The sequence below is a fragment of the Azolla caroliniana genome, unplaced genomic scaffold (genome assembly GCF_043228905.1).
Source record: "Azolla caroliniana isolate FFs.n. ecotype wild unplaced genomic scaffold, voAzoCaro1.0.p SCAF_11, whole genome shotgun sequence".
Classification (NCBI taxonomy): domain Eukaryota; kingdom Viridiplantae; phylum Streptophyta; class Polypodiopsida; order Salviniales; family Salviniaceae; genus Azolla; species Azolla caroliniana.
The window spans coordinates 18,420,606-18,428,625 of NW_028230446.1; positions in this window are offsets into that span (position 1 = coordinate 18,420,606).

Sequence of the window (8,020 nt, forward strand, 5' to 3'; positions counted from 1 at the left end):
AAATCCAAATAAATCCGCAAACATCTTTACTATAGCATTCAAAATCCTAGTTGCAGAAAAGAGTGAGAGAATAATAAAAGAGAAGTTAAGGGCATGTTATCCTATATAAGCCATGGAGTAGATAGATAGCAGTTTTATGAGACCTTGAGATTTTGCATGAGAACCTTGCATCTGAAACTATATTGAAACAATATTGGGATTGCCACAGTTTTCTCCACGAAGTGTCGACTTCTACATATCCTTGAGATAGACATTTCCAGGTGATTTTTAATGGCATAACGATTTGTTACACTGTTAACAGAACTATTTATATGCAAATGATTTAAGGAGAAATCCAACAAAACAACCTTGACATTGTAATTATTGGTGGTATTGTGTACTCTACTAATTTATGCTTGTCTGATATAGGTGGTCAACCTATCAAGATTGTGACTCTCCCCTTTTCTTATGTCATATTTGTCGACCTCATTGGTTGATTCATTAGATGTTGAATGTCATGTGTAGAGTTGTACCATTATCTGTTTCCATAAGGATATACACACTAGCCTTGAGTAAATTGTATAAGCGTTAGTGCTAAGACCTTTGATTTGAAACTTAGATAGATTTAAATTCTCTCTACGTAGTCAAGAGAGATCTTTGCGGGACTCTCACCATGACCAGGTTTAAGAGTCTCCATGAAACCCTACTTATATACATACCCAATCAGGTTCTTTAGGACACATACATTACTGATGCCTTTGTCCACATTTCTCTAACATGTTGTTGCTTATGAAACACAACATCATACTCACCAATTATTGCCTCATATTGACCTCTTACATTATGTAGAAGCATCAATCATAATGGGGGCCTTATATTGACCTCTTGACTAACCCAATCACATTCAGTTTGACTTTTTGAAATACACATTTACATCTTGCCTTCCACAATACCCAAATTACTAAAGAAGATATCGTAGACCAAACCTTGTCCTCTACCAAATGGCAGATTGTTGTAGCATAAGAGACATCCAATACCCGCCTTCCATTAGAGAGGAGAAGAAAATCAACACACTCCTTTTCATAATTTTGTATTTCTTCAACAAGCCTTTTGTTGAATATGGGTCTTTAATGGACGTATTCACATTGCCCCATTGTCCATACTAGGTTTAGGCTATTCCTGTAAATAGTGAAAACGACAGTTGCCCGAAGTTAGTTAGTATTTAAACTAACTCTTGTAACCTAGTGTTGAAGGGTTTTTTTTCATCTTGTACATTGTGCCATTGTAACTTTTTGAGAGAATAATACAAGTTACATACTCTTGTGCCTACTCCGTTGTCTCTTTTGCCTCGTTTCCATTGTTGATCTTGTCTTATGTTTCAATTGCCGATTGTTATCAATAAGTTTTTATACACGCTTAAGATCTTCCAAAAGAAGAGTGTTGAGATTGTCCCGCATAAGACGACTGCTTTCAACATTTGGTATCAGAGCTTGGTGTTTTCGATTCTAAATCTAGTCGCCTTCTTGTCTCCATCAACAACACTTCTTTTTTTCACTTCTGAAGATCATTTCTGGTATAATAGATTCCAAGATTTCAGTCCTACTGAAATCCCTCGCTTGGCAACTCCCTACAAGATCATTGTCAGCGAAGAGAAACACATGAAAAGTTTGCACTCCCCTATTTTAAATCACTGTTAAAGTGCATCGACCAGCTATACTTTGTCTTCTTGTGATTGTAGCCACTCGGAGTGAGATTTCTTCATTGGATTGGCAATACTTGTGCTTCATCTGGTTAGGCGACAATCAAATAGGTCATCCGACGTTGTTCACCCACTCGTCGTAACCACTCGAAGAAAAGTCGGCCCCAGGATCCAACCCCCCTTCTATGCTTCATTCGGCCAAACGACACTCGAAAATATCAGTAAGATCTATTCCTCTCGTCGTTGTAGCCACATGATGCAGATTCCAACTCGATCAAGGTCGGAAATTCCCGACACTGCGCTATAATCAGAATCGGCACAGTAGGGCTCAACCTCTCGGGTGGCTCCACATTAGTACTACACAATGTTCGACACGTACCAGAGCTCTTAAGACCATTGATCTAAGTCAGACAATTAGATGAAGACGACATTTGTTTTGGCTTCTCATCAGCACGGTGGACACTCCATAGGGGGAACCTCCTGCTTGCTTGAGGTTTGAAAGTACATTCATTGTACCCACCATATGCCACACTCAGAGAGGGTGACTCGTTTTTGGTTGACATCCCAGTGTCATCGTTATGGCACGGACGACTTAGACACCTCAGCAAGGCCAAGATAACACACTTATCCAGAGCCGGATATATCCCCAAACTCTCTTTCTTAGATCACCAATTCTACGAGCATTGCCAATATGGCAAACAAGTCATTGCCTCACACCCTATGATCGCACCGAGAGAATCGAGTCTATTGGATTTAGTCCATTCGGATGTTTGTGGCCCTATGCGACATCAATCTCTAGGTGGTGCCTTCTATTTCATCAGCTTCATTGACGACTCGACTAGAAAGGTGTGGGAATTTCTGGCCAGAACCAAAGATTGGGTCTTCTCAATCTTCCAAGAATGGCTTTCTATGGTCGAAAATTAGTTCGACCGAAAGCTTAAAAGCCTTCGAACCTACAACAGGGGAGAATTCAAGTATGAAGAATTCGTCATATTTTGCCTACAACGCGGCATCAGATGTGAATACACGGCACCACACAGTCCAGAACAAAATGGAATTGCCGAGCGGATGTCATGGTATGGCTCCAAAAAGATTTGAACCCATGACCTCGTGTTACGTAGGTTGAATCCTTACCATTAAACTATACATTGTAATATATAAAAGATTATTTTCATTTATTATTTCACTATAGGAAATTCATGTATATTCCAAATTACTTTGGAACATTCTAGAAACTTTGGGAGTACTCCTGACAATACTATAAATAGAGGAACATGGCATTATTGAGAACCAATTCGGTTCAACGCCAGTCTTAAGCCTCCTAGCTGTTCTTGTATCCTTCTTCATATAATATACTTCTTATTGTCATCACTCACTCACTCACTCACTCACTCTCTTTCTCTTCTCCTCTCGTGACTCTTACACACTCTTTCCCTTCTTAGTACTAATCCTCATTCTTCCGCTCTATCTTTAGTACTAATTTTCCTTGCCTCTAGTACTATCCTTGACAATTTGAACCGAATTCCTCATCTTCTTATCCCTCCTTCCCTTCATACTAATCCGTTTATCCTTCCTTCCTCCAATACTAAATGGCAACTGTTCGCGCTCAAGAATACCAATCCGTTTTCTCATAGCTCCAGTGCTTAAAAGTAAAGTTTGTAGCACTAGAACAAGAAAATCAATGTTTGTTGGGGGATCTTCAACAAATTGCTCTAGAAAAACAACAACACGGGGAGTTGACGTTACACGTTGTCGTGAAGAAAACCGCCCACAAGAGGAATCGGAGGAACAAGGCGTGGGAAACGGCTCTACACACACCCGCGCGCCAAGAAGTACCTAAGGACGAAGTAGGTACATACGAGGATCCTAGGTGGGTAGATTCGGTTGGTATGCAGTTAATGCCAAACGGCCTCTTGACGGGCTATAAAAGGAAGAGGAAGACTAGAAGTGGTGGTATCTCGCGCGGAGAGGACGAAGTGCTGCCGAACCGATTTCGGAGCTTCTCTCTCACTCCTGCCTTCTCTGTCTTCTGCTCCATCGCGTACCTGTGCAGGTTTCAAGGAGGCTTGCGCTGTTCCGTGGAACGCCCCGAGCGCGTCCTGCAGCACCTCCGACCTGTTTTCCCTTTCTGTGCGTCGCAACATACAGGGGTCGGCATCTGTTCGCCGCCCTGTTCGTTTTCGTTAGTATCTATTTCGTGCCCCACCGTGGGTTGTAATACTTTAGTCTGTTATTTTCTTGCATTCATAAGTACATATCTTTCGTTGTTGCGTCCATCTGCGTCGGCGTTTATTTGTGATCTCTGTTTGTTGGGCCGTGTCCCTATGCAATCTTCGGTTCTGTGTAATCGGGTCTCTCTCTCTTACTCCTCTCTCTCCTGCTCTTCGGTCCAAGACCCCCGTGGTCCCTCCTCCTTTCTGCACGCAAGGGCGTAGCAACCGCCACATCTTGGTGAACCCGACGTGAAAGAGGCGGCAGAAGAGTAGGAAATGAAGGGGGCGGATCTTGCAGAGGCCATGGCTTCGGCCGTGGATCGGATAGTAAGCGCGCGCGAGGGCACCGGCGCCCTCGATAGAGCTATTGAGGCGGTCGTCGGAACGATCGGTCGATTCACCGGAAAAGATGCCACGAAGTACCTGGCGTCCTACGGTGCGGAAATGTTAATGCGGGACATTCCGGAAGACAGGCGTCTTGCCGGTTTTCCCCGAGTGGCGATGCCGAGCATCCACGCGGAGGTGCTCGAGGTGCGGGCGGAGAGCCGTACCTGGGAGGAGTTCGAAGGTCGGCTCCTGGAAAAATACGGACTGGACGACGCGCTCCGGCTTTCGAAGCGAAGCTTCATGGAGTGGGTGGAGTCTCCCGGGAAAGGAAGGAATGCGTCGGCACTCCTCCGGGAGTTCGAGGAGAACTTCGCGCGCCTTTCGGCGCTTGACAGGATGGTCCTGGATACAAGCCGGGTCCTGCTGTTCGTCAAATCGGTTGACGAGAGGGATCGGAGTCACGTGGGCGCCCTGCTAGAAACCGAAGACGGGCTGACAGCCGACTGGGCGGCGGTCAAGAGAGCCTGCGGCCGTTTCGACAAACGGCGAGAATGGGAGGATGACAGAGCAACCGGGTCGGGCTCAGTCGCGGCGAGGATACTCGAGCCGGCGCAGCCGGTGCGAAGGGAAGAGACTCGGGAGTGGCTGGAATCCGGTTCAGCTCCGACCGGCGTGATCAGAGGCACGACTGGAGGAGCTGCGTTGGAGGAACTGACGAGGGCGATAAAAGACCTCCAAATCGCACAAGCCCGCAGAGAAGGCGGAGGACCTGCTCGTGACCGACGGCCGGCGGCGGGGAACAGGTGCATGTGGTGCGACGGGGTCGGCCACATCCGAAAAGACTGCGGCGATTTCGCAGAGGCGCTGAAGAACCGGGTGGTATACCTATGGGAAGGCCGGGTTCACGCCAACGACACGAGAAGGGCCCTAAACCGAAACGACGGGCGAGGCGGAATGAAGAGGTTGATGGAAGAGGCGGCGGCCCGACATGCGGAAACCGTCCACTACTCGGCGTCGGCCGGTATTCGAGTCGGGGGCAACGAGGCCCGAAGAGGAAGCAAAGCCGGATTCTGGCCGACGGTGCTGGAAGGCCTTGCCGATACGAGGATGAAGAGGGAGGAATCGGACCGTGCGGAGAAACGGGTACGGGAGATGACCGGGTGGAGCGACCCGGTCGAGGAAAAGACGGGCTTCGTGGAAGCCGCTTGCCGGAACTACGAGGCTCTGGTAGAAGAGAAGCGGGTGGGGAAACCCGGGACGACCGGGCCCTCACAACGATACGAGACCCGGTCCGGGCCACGACGGGATGAAGCCGGCGGGGCCGGTACGCAAGATAAACCCCAGAAGGGCGGGTACCGTCTGGGGACGGAGATAGAAAGAACCACGGACTTACGAAAGGTCCTGGAGGAACGGATCCTCGACAGCAAGGTGGAGCTGTCGCTACGGGAGGTGCTGGGAATCGCCAAGAAGGAGTTCCACGACTCCATCGTGGACTTGGTGAAACGGAAGAGGCTGTCAACGGAGACAGAACCGGAAAGACCGGTGGAAGTACGGACGACGCACCTAGACGACATGGCGCTGGGAGACGAGTGGGCGGAAAGCCACTATTCGAGACCGCACTGGGCCCGAGCGACCACGGAAACCCCGGTGAAGATCGGCGATGTCCAGGAACCGGTGATAGCTTTGGTAGACCACGGATCGGAGATCAATTTGATGTCCATGGACTTCTATAAGAAGGGCAAATGGCCGATCAACACCAAGCACGGGTGGAAAATAAGGGCAGCAACGCGCGCCACCGAGGAACTGCACGGGGCCTGTCCGAATGTGCGAGTCAAGATCGGCGACGTCGAGATTGACCAGCACTTCTTCGTGCAGGAGACGTCCTCGCATCCGGTCATACTGGGAGAGCCGTACATCACGGCGGCGCGAATGGAGACCAAGGTGCTGGACAATGGTTCGGCCTATGCGCGGGTCAAGAGCCAGGACGGGCGCCATTCGGTCCAGTTTTTGACGGTTAGGCCGAACCACGAGCGTAACCGCGACTCCCTCGGTTCCGATAACCGAGAGGATTTTTAGAGAGGGCTGCCAAGGCGTGGGGCCGCGACAGTCCGGACACCCCGGGAAAACCCCACACCTGTACGATAAAACCGAAGAAACCTTGTACCATAGGTAGGGAATTTTTGTTCTCCGACAGCGGAGCGTGTACGATAGCCGGCATCGGCGGCCGAGAGAAGACAAAGGCGGAGGGGAGACTTCGAGCGTGCGGAGTTCTCGGCCCTGACGAGGAAATCAACGGAGCCGTGGAGGCGGTCTCATTCGACGACACCTTGGGAATGCTGGGAAAGGTAGTCGAAGAAGGCCTTAACGAAGACCGGACGATACCGGTGTGTTCCGAGGAGATGTACGAAGTCATCGCGGACTTCGGTCGAGGGCTCGAGTCGGTTCGGACGGCCCACGTAAGCACCAAGTACAAGACTGTGGACCGGAAGGTAAGGCCAGTCGCGGCACCCTTACCGGAGGACAGCGCGTCGAGAATCAAAGGGGTTGCATCGGACCCTAGTCTACGAGATCCGGCCTGCATAGGACACACCTTCACCGACGAGACGCTCCGAGAGCTCAAAATCGGTGGGGGCGGGTCCCTACTGCCGGCGGAGGAAGACCGGTTTCGGAGAATGCTCGGAAGGCACGGGAAAGCCTTCGCATTCTCGCCGGAGGAAATCGGGTGCGTTGACCCGACGATCGTGGAGCCGATGGTGATATTCACGGTACCGCATGTACCATGGAATCTCAAGCCAATCCCGGTTCCGAGAGCTCACATCCCGAAGTTGATGGAGCTGCTGAGGCAGAAAGTTGATATGGGAATTCTCGAGCCGTCGAGCGCCCCATATTCGAATCGATGGTTTACCGTACCAAAGAAAAACGGTTCGTTGCGCTTCATCCAGGACCTGCAGCCGGTCAATCGAGTGACCATTCGGAACGCAGGGATCGGACCGACCATAGACGAGTTCGCGGAGGCCTTCGCCGGAAGGTCAATTTACTCGGTCGGGGATCTATACTCAGGGTACGACCAGTTCCAGCTAGCCGTGGAGAGCAGAGACATTACGACGATGCGAACTCCCCTCGGCCTAGTTCGGATGTGTACACTGCCGCAAGGAGGGACCAACTCGGTGGCCCACATGGTGAATGCGATGAACAAGGTTCTGAGGGACTGTATCCCGGACATCACCATGCCGTTTCTGGACGACATCCCGATCAAGGGATGCCCGGTGGAAGAAAAGGACGAGACGATCGGGCCGGACGGATGCCGACGATTCGTGGCGACGCACATCGACGACTGCGAGAAGGTGCTGCAAAGGCTAGAGGATGCGAGACTCACCTTCTCCGGGGAGAAGTCGGCCTTCGGGCAGTCAGAAATCATGGTGGTCGGACACCTGTGCGGACCATATGGCCGGAAACCGTCTCCGGCAAAGGTAGAAGCCATCTCCGCGATGAAGCTCGACTGCAGCTCGGTCACGGAAGTACGGAGATTCCTGGGGGCATGCGCGTTCTACCACATATGGATCCCGCATTACGCACACGTCGCGGAGCCACTGTACGGGTTGCTGAAAAAGGGGCGAAGGTTCGAATGGCTAGACGAGCACGCGGAATCGGTCCGGAAGCTGAAAGAGGCCCTTGCAGCGGCACCGGCACTCCGGAAGGCGGTATACGGGAAGGATACCCCGGTATTCATAACGGTGGATACCAGTCCGACCGGGATCGGATGGGTCGTGAACCAGGAAGACGAGGACGGCAATCGGTTTCC